We start from the raw sequence: 12495 nt of genomic DNA, 5'->3' as shown, positions 1-12495 counted from the left end.
TAACTAAGGATATGAAATCCACTTTTAACTTTTTGCCCAAGGAATAGCTAATAAAACAAATACAGAGCCATTTTGCTGACTATCTGCCAATCAGTCTGTATCCTGTTAGATCAAACTATTATACTTATTACAGTGCAGTAATTATTCACAGCGTTTACATTCTTTTTCTCACACTTAACTCTGAAGAGATTAGTTAAATCTTCCCGGCAATGTTATCAACCATTCACAAGCATACAAAATGGCAGATTGTACAGATGCATCAGCACTATGGCCCCATGCAGAAGTTGTATTTTGCAGTCATCTAAGAATTTTTCATTTAAAAGGCTGTCCTAGTGTTAAATGAGATTTCTAAAGTACTGAAATCTTCCTTACTGACATTTTACTATTACTGCAAGTATTCTGTTTTCCTTTGAGAAATGTCATGAAATACTTATTTTGAATTATCTCAATAGAACTTTAACCAGAGTTTCACTTCTCTTGGATAAAGGAAGGTTTTATTTTCAATTCCTACTCTACTCCAGCTGGCCAATTTCCTTGAGCATTATACCTGTTGAAGTGCAGTTTCTGTGTGGTCAGCCTGTCTAGCTCATGGCAGCAATACAGCCCAATCAAGGAATGTGACTTACTATGAAGAAAGAATGAATCTTGTTCCTGTACTATGAAACATCCCTATGGGAAAATACAATTTTATGTTGCAATGACTTCAATCAAAGTATTTCACATCAGATAAAAAAATGAAAACAAAACATTGAAATGAAATTGTTGTACTTCCAACTTGCAGAAATAAGATCTCTGTTTTGTAAAGGGTTCAGTTTTTCTCTTCTAATTTGAGACAAACAGAAATGTTGAAATGTCAGATTTTCTGGAAAGGACAAGAACTTTAAAATAAATGACAGAAGCCTAAAATTAAATTTAACACTGAGGGTACTGGTAGAGCTGTAGCTGTAAGATGAGTTATCAGTTGCACATGTTCATGATGATTTCTCTTCAGTATAAAATTATTAACTCCCTTTGTTTCTTGCAAACACAGATATGTGAACAGCATAAATCAAGGTGACTTCCTAGTTACATACTTCATAAGAAAAAGTATGACTGTACATAAACCTTTCAAAAGGATCCATGCAGTTTTGATTACTGAAATAGCTAAAGGGTTGAAGCGTCAGTTTAATCAATGAATCAGCATCTCTTATTAAGTAAAAGCTAGAACTAACAGTTTTAATCAGGTTTTAAGCTTTTGTAGATTTTTTTTTTTACTCAAGCTAATGCATGTTTACTGATTTTCTTGAGTTATCACTTTCCATCAGACTTCACATCAAATAATCAAATATATGTCCTTACAATCAATATTTACATTTCCAACTAGAGACAGACTCAAGGTACAGAATTTGGATGCAGATCCATGAAAGAGAGAATTAAGTCCTGGCTTTTATCTGACTCTTCTAAGGAGACAACACTTTGATCTAGAGTCCAAAACAATGAGCACCCTGCATGTCATCCAATTTAAAAACATACAGATCAACATCCAAAAATTGCCTGATTTCAAATCTTTCCTTGTGAAAGCAAACGGATTTCATTCTGTCAATCTCCAACCTTGTGTGGCATTCCAAGGCCCTGATATTGCTGACACATCCCAAAGGAAAAAACTGCTCTGTAAGAATTTTCTACATCCCACTTCCAGGGTTTTTATCTTCAAATTCAACTTGGTCCTTTGTAGAAAAAGGTCCTATTTGTGATTGCCAAGTTTATATATAAAGCTTGTAGTTGTGTAAGTGTCTACAACAATTTTCTATTTGATTGCAAGTATTAGTATTTATATTAACACATCTATTATCTAAAATAGGAAGTCATGTAAATTAAGATGTTGCAGGCAGCAAAACTTGGGGTTAGGACCCATGTCCAGGTACTTGACTTGATACTGGTTACAATGGTGCTAATACAGTGAATGGAGTTACACCTGATTTATAACCATACAGCTGAGGTTAGAAATTGGCTCTGAGAGTCTACTAAAGGGTTGAGTTGCTCATATTTTAATTATTTTTGTGCTATAGTTTAAGTCAGTGATTTAAGAGTAATAAATGTCCCCATGCAATTTGAACTATATGGTTCATTAAATGTAGCAAACACAATACAGAAGAAACAAATTTAACTTTGTTTAAACTAAAGCAAGTGAACTATGCTTTTTAGCAGCTTGAAACCTGTTCTTGACATTCTAACTGTAATAATTGGTAATTAAAGAGAATATACAGAAGAGATAAAAAAGAAACCATCTCAAGCGATGTCAAACCATGGCAAAAAAAGGGCTCATTCTCAAAAAATCTACTGAAAACACCACAGGAGGAGTAATGGGTAAGAAGGCAGAGTAGCTACAGAGTCAATGAACTTACCTATCAAACCTTTTTTAGAAATTACACATTCATCAGGTTTTCAGGTGGGTGGAATCAAAAAAGTAAGAGTCCTTTAAAAGACTGAAGAATTGAACAATATATGGAGGAATATGTTAAGAGTTATGTGAAATTTTTACATTGGAACCATTAGCCTGTTTTCCAGCACAGGATTCTTTCGTTCACATCATTCTTCAAAAAAGAAATGCCATCACATAGCTCATAATTAATGCTTTTTGCAGCTCACATACCAAAGAAAAATGATTTTGATTATCACTCTACACAGAAGATATACAATATATATCCACAATGACATTGCTAGGACACTGTATCTTGAACATCTGAAAGATGAAGGCACTTGGCAACTTGGAAACACGACAAAAGTCCATTAAAAATTTTCCCTGTATCTAGGGAATGAGTTTTAGGGAAGGATTCAACAAATCAGTAATCAACTTTCTGACAAAGTTAAGAGCAAATTGTTTTATTTCAGCCATGTATTTATTTAATAATCTGTTGTGTTTTAAGATGAGGAGAAGAAAACATGTAAACTGAACTCTGCAGGTTGTGGGAAAGGAGAGCAAAACCTGAACCTCATGTGATGTAATGCTACAATGAAGTCACCCCCTTTTTTCTATATTGTTTCAGTGGTTTCCTTCAAGCTATGTACCAAGAGGAACCCAGGCACCTTGGACTTACCAGTGGATTGCAGGAAACTGCAGAAGATGAGCAGCACCAGTGTTGGGAGCATGATGCATGCCCTGCCTGGGGAGTGTTCTCAGTGCTCTCCCCTGTTCCAAGCGGGCAGTGCCAATGCTGCCACTTTCTAGGCTGCCCTCTTCAAGCTTGGATGCTTTATATATAGAATTGCAATGCCCTCCCTCATTCCCACAGCTCACAGAAACTGCAACAGCAGAGTACCCGCCAAACAGGATCTCCTCTTTATCAAGTTCAACACACCTAAAAGCCACTTAGAAAAAGAAGAAAAAAGAAAATGCAAACCTCCTCCAGTTCATTATCATTCTTACAAGGCTTTTATAATGGCTTCTATTTGTAACACCTCAAACACTTTTACCTGCAATTACTGAACAAATTTGGTATCATACCCAAAAGCAAAAAGACAAATAGTACACAAATTATGATCCCTAGCTGATAAGGAATAATACTGGACCAGTACACAAAGTGGAAGAATGAAGTGCAGGAGTTTTGGAACTGCTGAAAAGACTGTGTGGATAAAAGATGGTAAGACATGAATGAACAGAGATACAGATATCAGATTTTTTTATTAACTCTTCTTTCATGAACGTCTATTCACTCTCCTGGGTGATTGTGTTCCTCTCTCCCTTGTGTGACTTTTTAAGCAAACTGATAAACTTTGCCTTGGTAAAGAGGTCTGTTCGTGGTACGACTGATTACCTGACTATGCAAGGGAGCTGAGTAAACCCTTGCCCACCACCTTAGCATTGCCAAGGGCAGAGGGCAAACTCTGTTCCAAAATGGGGCACACTGCTGCACAGTGGTACTTTGGCAACTTTCACAAGTTAATCTCCACCTTCCCACCAACACCACAGAAGATCAATTCCACTTCTGTTACGCTTGGATCTCTCCACATTAGAGGTAAAATGTTGAATGCACTGGATATGTTCAAAGTGTCACTGCCACCACTGGTTTGACAATAAAAGGAGGACTTGCTTGATCCTGTCATTTTTTATTAGCACGATAATTACTAATGGAAAAAATAGTCTCGATACATGGAAACTTTCCCTATAAAATATAAAATCCCTGGCTTACGTCTCCATATGAATCTCTTCAGCCTTTTCTGTTTCACCTATGCAATACCTAAGTGAGCTTCTGAAGGAAGTGGGAATAGATGGGGCTTTTTCCTTGGCAATCTCCCTGCACAACAGGTGCCTCCTCTGTCATCCCCACCTATATCACAACAACGGGATCACAAGCCACGCCCGTAGCTGCCAACATTGGGCGTGCCCTGGTGCTTCCCTCTGCTTCTGGCATCCAGGAGCAGTGCATTAAGGGTTAGAAAAGGGAAGTTGAGGGCAGGTCAGGCCAGGGGAGTGAAGGGGAAGAGAAATTCTCAGAGCTACCCCTTCTAAGTGGTGGGAAGAAGCACAGGAGACACAGTGACTTAACATCTCAGCCCTGGCTCAACCTGGTTGTAATTAAAATGAAGACATTACATTTTAATTGATATGAAGGTCTGCCTTTTTTGGGATTTTTTTTTTTTTTTTTGCCTTTACTACTTCGCATTCCTCTTCCCAGGAACAGAAGGTGGATAAAGTATATGGCCATTGAGAATAGAATTGTGACCCTAAATTGAAAAATTTCTGTTGAAAATTTTCTGCATCTGCCTTAAGAAAACTCCAAAGTAAATGAACAAAATCACTTGCCACTTCTGAAAATCATGCTCAAAGTGAAAAAATATTGTCCTCAAAACAGCCTATAACCAGACTGGTACTACAATAAATATATAATTAAGATTTCACAACTGTACATATCACATTATTTCTGGCAAATCAGCTCTAAGTTCTTATTAATTAAATCCAAAACAGAATTTCATTTTTTCTACTTCTAGGAAGTATCTTCTTTATGAAGAGAAGGGACTACAGTGCTCCCTAGCAACTAAAACTTGATTACTGATAGTGTCAGCCAGAAATTTGCCTTTCTCTGACAGGAGACAAAAGAAATTCATCACTTTTGTCAAATAGGACTTTTTTAATAATATATTTTCATTATATTTCTGTCAAGCAGTAATAAAGTAGCTGACATTAATGAGCATTTCATGACTTGCTCATTTGAAGAGCTGGGCACTTGAGAGCATCACTTTTACTATCAAAGGTACCAGACTGAGACGTCATGAAATTAAGATCACTGGTAACAATTAATTTTCCATTACTGTGCCTTCAGACTTTTCTCTGTAGCCTTTATGTTTACCAAAATCTTTTGTCTTTATTATATGAAGCTTACAAAATTCTCAAGAAATGCAAATACTGACAAAAGTTATTAAAAGTATCTATCCAAAATATTGTTGTTTTCAGTTCCCTGTATTTGTAGCGACATTCTTAGCTGAACTCATTCTATCTGAGAAGTCAGGATAAAGATGTTACCTTCAGCTCTCCTGGAAGGAATTTCAATCAGTCTAAAAACTTATGGTTCAGCAAGTTCTTATTTTATGGAGACGTCCAATAATGATGTGAACACAGCTAATCAAAAGCATCCATCTACAGCTGCATTTAAGTCAGGATTCCAGATCAAGAAAAAAACATTTGCTTGAGGACTATGAGAAGTGTCTGAGTTTGCAGTACACAGATAATTATTTTATGTGGAAGAGATTTGTGAAAAACTGTGTGCCCAGCTGTAGTGAGAGAATGATGCCTCTGATTAATGTGGGTTTTTTCCCCATTTAATAATTATAATTGGTTTAGTACCAACATCAGTAGTCAGAAGCTGCTGTTGTACAGGAGAGCAGAGATTGTTGTGGCCATATACAGTACCAGTAACAGTTTCTCAGTATTGAAGGACATCTTAGTTTTCAGCACCATGTACACTTCTGGAAGATTTTTGAAATGTCAAAGGAATTTATGTAAGCCAGATATTATGCAAATTGAGAACGTTATAACACTTTAACTAAGTAATAGACTATCTTGTCTACAGTTTAATTACTCTAGGAATTTTTACATATATCAGTTACAGAATATCTTGATGCTTTTATGCAGGTTGCTAAGAAAACATTCCACTTCCAGTAATATACTCATTGTATGTTATTTTTCAGATTTTTTGGATAAATAGCTAAGTATCTTTATAAAGAGTCAAACCAAAATACAGCATTTGATTAGCCCTAGTTCCCGTGGGTGTAGAAGTAATTTCCAGCTTTGGAAGCTTGTGCCTGTAAGTTTCCATTGCTGTTAGTGGAATGCAAAGATCCAGGCTACAGCTTGCTAGCAATCTGACACAACAGCTGATTTGGTGGGTTTTGTCTTTGAGCTCTGAAATTTGATTTTCTGTCTCATTCAAATTTTGAATAATTGTGAGATAAATTGTTTTAATATGACACTATTAAAATCATCTGTACTTTAACTTCCAAATCATTTGAGATGCCTGCCCTCAAGTAATTGTTTTAGAATATTCATTATTGAATCATTTATGTATAATCAATATAACAATTATTATCTTATAAATGCTGTATCAGAGTGACATAAAATAAGGCTCTTGAAAACAAGTGGGTTATCTTTTATTCTTTATGACTGAGACATTCACTATGACTGTCAGGGCAACCTCAGTTTCTACAATCCAATCAGCTGTAAAATTTCAGTAGGAAAGTTTGACAGTCCAGGTTTTTTTTGTATAGATTGTCTCAAAGTAACACTATTTATTTTCTATTAGTGGTGCTTCACCTTACACAAGGTAATTCCACTACCATTCTACTATTTAAAAATAAACCAAAAGCACAACGTAACTGGCATTAACGTGCTAAACAGAAGAAAAAAAGCTCCCATTTTTCCTTCCTGTTTCTCATTCTTGTCTTTCAGGTAATGTAGCCAGGGAGAAGAGGATCACATACAGAGCAGATTCCCTGGGCTAAGCTTATGGCACACACCAGGGCCTCCTGTCTAGTTGTGTGAGTTGCTGGCAGGCACCACACGGCCAGCTGGTTTCCCTGCTGCGAAGATGCTTTCCAAAGAAACTGGCAGGAAAATAGATACATATTCTGAGAATGTTCCAATTGTGGTAAATAAGAAATTTTTGGCTGAGAAGTATTCACAAAGAAATCACGACCAGCTTATCCCTCATCCTATGTCCCACCTTTAGAATTTCCTGGTATTTAATTCTGTGTGCCTTTCCAGCTGCCTTTCATCATGCTTTTTGTACACTTAAACTCCTTCCCCAAACAGTACCTAAAAGAAGCCCAGGGTGATTTTGCTACCAGACACTAAATAATCCACATTATGGTTTTAGTAGAAATCCACACTTTCTGCTTTCCTTTTGGTCATGGGAATCAAAAAAACTTCTTTTCTTCATACCTTTGAAGTAGATGAGATACCTCACACAGAACCAGAAAAAAATTGCTATTGAGTACTGTTAGGGCTGCCATTCAGTTGGAGCCATCTCTGCTGTCCTTGGGTAGCTGCCCACAGATATTTAAATGTAAAATTTCATTTAATACTGTAAATTATGCTTGGTTGCAATATGCAGAGACATGGTGACCATGGGTGTCAAGTAGTATTTAATTTCTTGTTTTAACAGTGTGTATAGATGAAAGTGAACACAAACTAAGAAATACCTAACAGCACTCTTTCACTGCTCCAAAAGTAGCACTCCTACACTGTTCCAAAAGTACTTTTGTATTTAAATGACTGTAGAGTCAAGCCTTTCCCATATACCTGTTAGAAAAAAATGTAGAAAATAATTTAAAACTCATGCCTCTAAAAGCGGTAAAGACTTCATTGACTGGTACTTAACTTTTAATTATAATTTGTTGGGGACAATGGCCTGAGACCTCCTCGCGTTGGCTTCATGCCTCTGGCACTCACTGTGGTGAATATCTCAGGTACTGTAGCTGTGGGACCTGGGATGGTGCAGTTCACTCTTTATGTCCTGCCAACACGAGAGGCTGACAAAGCCACCACTCCCACAGTTCCCTGAAGCGTATCTGCTGCCCTGAGAACAAACTGGGACAAAATATTTGCAGTGTTTCTGGAGTAAAACCTTTCTGGAGAAAAAAATAACCACACAAAACAAAGCAAGGCCTGCTACTATGATACTGTGTTACCTTTCCTGTGCAGGAACCCTGAGAAGGAACTTGCTCTCAGCTCCTACACTCTTCTGCTTCTGAATGCTGTGTTGTTGATGCTGGACTCAAACTGGTTTGCATTCTGATCTCTGGAGTGGTCTGGGCTGCACAGTTTGTTCTATAAGAATCCTGAGTTCTGGTCATTTTAGCTACAGTGCTGACAGGAAAGAATGGAATAACAGGATTGTGGAAAGAGAAACCATAGGGGGACTGCCACCTCTATTTGTGTCTGTCTCCCTTTGACTTTTTAACTAAAATTTCTCTCAAACACTATGATCATGAACAAAATTCTGTGCAGATTCTCTTAAGGCCAAACTTACCTTCTAAAGATTAAGGAATCTGCAGAGGAAGACTGATTCTCTCATTTTCATTTGCGTCTAGCAGAGAGAGAAAAGGTATTCATGATGACCTCATATAAAGTCTAGAGACAAATTAGACTTTATGCTGAACTAAATCCAAACTTGGAGTGCTCCTTTTTCTCCCCCAAATAGAAAATGTTGAAACCAATTTGATTTTACTTTTTAAATTCCTAACGGATGTTTTTCTTCTGAGTTACATTAACATGGATGACATCTATCTGATGGGTAAAAATTTGTGAAAGCACAGGTCAGGGGTTTTATTTACCCTTTAGGCTTTAACAGCTAATCAGTATTCCTATTCTAAGGGAAATCCAGGGAATATTCTGAATTATACATCAGCAGGTCTCCTGGGCAGCATGCCCTTTGACTCCATACGGTACAGAAAAGGAATGGAAAGCGTTACACATGAAAGCAGCTGTGGCTCAAATGTTTCTAGCTTAGTTAGAACTCAGCTCAGTAAGTCATTTGAAACATCCTAAGTTCTCCTAACTGCTGTACTCACAATTGCTACACAACTGAGCTCAGTCTGTAGTTTGTAATTAATGTTCAAACCGGACCTGGAAAAAATAAAATTATTTGCTTCTTGTTACATCACAGCTCTGTTAATTTAATAATCAGATAGATTTTGTTACCAGATACAGAATGAAAAGCAAATACATTGTGTGAACCAGGAATTCATTAATACAAGCTTTGACCTCTACTGGTAAGGAAATAAAATAGAACCTGTAGTTACACAAATATTAAGAGCTGGGAACAGGAAGTCAGTGGCAATCCATGTTTAACTTGTTCTTTAATGAGTGTGCATTTTAGAACAGATAGTCTCCAACTGATGCTAATATAAAATATCTGCTAAGATAATAAAGTTAAGCATAAACTTTTATTTACCTTTTACTTGATACATTCTGATCCTTTTTCTTTTTTTTAATGCATTTTGGTTGACTTTGATTTTAAAAGAAAACCCAAACAAACATAAACAGTCACTGTAGTCACTTTGCCAGAGTTCTGAAGCTCACAGATGTCTGAATTGTGATAGAACAGATTTGAAAATTATGACTTATATCTTATTCTGAAATTTGGAAACCTCTTTCCATTTCTAAAGAAATTAAGTTATTGGAAGAATGAACCAAAGTTAAGGGTGTAAAAAGTGTGGAGGGATTGAGGGAGGCAGTTTCCATGCACACAGTTTCAAAACCAAAAGACAGTATAGCTATTTTCCCCATGGGCAGAGAGCACTCTGCAGGGACAATCATAACAAGAATGCTTTGAGAGAAATCATACAAGAGCAAGAATGAACAACTTGCATCCCTTTTGCGTGTAATCCCTTTTGATTATTGAAACATGACAGAATTGCAGCTGCAACTTGCAACTCTTCTTTGCAGCTTCTTGGTCTCTGAGGGCAGACAGCTGTGTTTGTGTCATGTCTCTCTCTGTCAGCTGACTATTTAATGTATTACAACCTCACTGCATGGAGAGACTGGCAGCCAGTTTATGTTTATCTTCATGCAGAATAAAGATGTTAGCACTTATATTTTCTTGCAAAGATTTTATATTTTTGGCTCTCACCTAAATAAATGCTACACATTCTGTCCTGAAAGCTCTTTGCTTCTGTGCATGACTGAATGTAATCAAATCTGCTTGTTATTATCAGTCACACTGGTACAGTAAGAACAGTTTTTCCTCATGAGAGAATCCCCCACTATTTGAAAGATGTCTGTAATTAACATGCACTTTTAATACTGTGATGTTCCTAAGGAAGATTAAACATAATAAAGCATGAAGAATCAGTTGGAAAATGAGAACTAAATATTAAATTACCTTTATTTGGCAGTTTCAGTTTGGCAATTGCACTTCTTGGTTTTTAAACTGAGCACAATCTAGCAGTGAATTGCCGCACTGTGCCATGTAAGTTATATATTTATTATCTCAAGCTTGGATTTTCTCCCCTTGGGTCAGGTGGTAGGTGTCTCATATGCAAAGGTACAGGACAAATACAAAGGACTATTTCACAGAGCTTAGGTAGGATCCAGACTTAACTTTAGTCCTTACACTTGTGAGTAGGGCTACTCCCTTGTGCCCTTCTTCAAAGTAACACCTAAATTAGTAGTAGATAGTCTCTATGAGTTGTTCTCCACCTTTTTTTCATTTTAGACTCTATTTCCTTTCAGGTAAGTGTTCCACTACATTAATAACTGACTTGAAATCTCTACTTTCTTATTGTTCAGTTTAAGAACAAGCAGAGGGACTAATCACAAAACATGGACATGTTACCTATCTACAATCCAATATAAGCAAGATATTTGCCAAATGTGTTTTCTACAGTGCAATGTGCTGATACTTTCTAAGAAATCAGACTATACATTGCTAGATGCATCTAAGATCTTATCCAAATCAATTAGATGACTTAAATGCTATAAGAATTCCAGTGTTTCCGCCTGCTAATATTTACTATGTGTATAAATGTACATATGTATGGTATGCATATATATACATATATATTTATGTACCTATACATACTGTTCTTTTTACTTGTTTTTTAATGAGTCCAGATAACTGTGCTGCTGCCAGGCTGACAGCTCTAAACAGAACTGAAAACTTTGACCAATCAAAATACCTAATGTGGCCCAAAGCATAGGAAAAAATGGCAGGGGCAGGTTTTATTTCACTGATGTAATTCTGGTATGATGTCAGTAATTTCATTTGAGTTAACATTACAGTAGTTCCAAGGCCTGTGGCTGCTGAGCTGTATATTGTGTACTTACCTTAATTTCTTAACCAAGTATCAGCAGAATACTTGCTTGCTGAGAATACAAGAACTTGAAATTGCCTGTGGGGAATCTGGCAAGTACAATCTCTGGTTACTCTGGGGTTTGGCAGCCTCTGGATTTTTCAATAAGAAGCAGACATCACAATGTGAGATGTTTCATCCAGAGTCAGAAAAGAATGGGAGAACCCTCTCTGTGTTATCTCTTCTTCTCCTGCAAGAACTGCAAATACAGGTGCAAGGAAGTTTAATTCCTAGAGCATCCTTATTGACTTCTGGTAGGCTTCAAATAAAAAAGTGGGCTTCCCACACACCTTTATTTTGAGAACTGGGTTTCAAACAGCATATTGAATTCCTACTGATTGCTACTGCTACAGCATTTCCTGCTGTATCACACTTATGACCTTACTTTCTTCAGTAATACACTGCAAAACAAGACTACACACCTGCCAGATTGGTTCAATCTCTTATTCTTCACCAAGGTGAGAAAGATGTAGCAGTGGGGCTTTTGTTCAAAGAGCTGGTGTTTAATGAACACCACTAAATGTACTAGGAAAGCTGAGGTCAATGCTGGCACACAATGTGTGACAAGCAGCGAGCATTGTGGCGGTCCTCTCTTGCTCTCAGGTAAGCTCATTGAGGTGTAATGTCAGCTTATCGAAAAGACTGCCAGTTTGGCAGAAGAGCATTGCTGAGGACCACAGCCTTTCACCAGAGCTTTCAACAGACTTTTAAGAACAGTGAATTCAGACAAGAGAATCTGCTGAAAGGCTGGTTCTGGATTTGAAACTGTATGGGAAGGCAGCACAGGTACCAAGGGATATATGATATACTCACACTGGACTGCAGAGAAAGTGCTCTACAGCATTTTTCATTGGCTATCATTTCCCATAAAATGAAAACTTCATGTCCAGTTTATTACCCTCTATTTCACTCAAGCAATGAAAAAGCCATGTCATTTTTTTGGAAGGATATTTAGTAGCCTTATATCCAATGGAAGACAATAGAAAGAACTGTTTGTAGCCACTTCTTGCTATCTGAGAATACCCATTTATTACAACCTATACTGACAAACAGAGGCAGGTTTTCTGCAGAGGGTTGCAAGCTACAAAGTGTTATTTTCAGCTAAAGTACATTAATAACTGTGAAAACACTTCTGCTGATTTTGTCAGAGCTAATTGTATCTTATTC

The 12495-nt window shown here is 37.0% G+C and overlaps 1 protein-coding gene across 1 annotated transcript in view; it reads right to left on the bottom strand.

Moving 5' to 3' along the window:
* LOC138111371 (mucin-6) overlaps positions 1 to 12228 on the bottom strand; it is a 34356-nt gene extending 22128 nt beyond the window's left edge. Inside the window, exons 1-3 of the mRNA XM_069016991.1 lie at positions 12142 to 12228; positions 11303 to 11527; positions 8505 to 8561 (exon numbers count right to left, since the gene is read on the bottom strand). The gene's annotated coding sequence lies outside the window, so the exon portion shown is untranslated. The remainder of the gene's footprint in view (positions 1 to 8504; positions 8562 to 11302; positions 11528 to 12141) is intronic.
* Positions 12229 to 12495: the final 267 nt, after the last annotated feature.

The sequence above is a fragment of the Aphelocoma coerulescens genome, chromosome 5, assembly GCF_041296385.1.
Source record: "Aphelocoma coerulescens isolate FSJ_1873_10779 chromosome 5, UR_Acoe_1.0, whole genome shotgun sequence".
NCBI classification, from domain to species: Eukaryota; Metazoa; Chordata; class Aves; order Passeriformes; family Corvidae; genus Aphelocoma; species Aphelocoma coerulescens.
The sequence above is the reverse complement of the archived record's forward strand: the minus strand, read 5'-3'. Positions and strand labels throughout refer to the sequence as shown.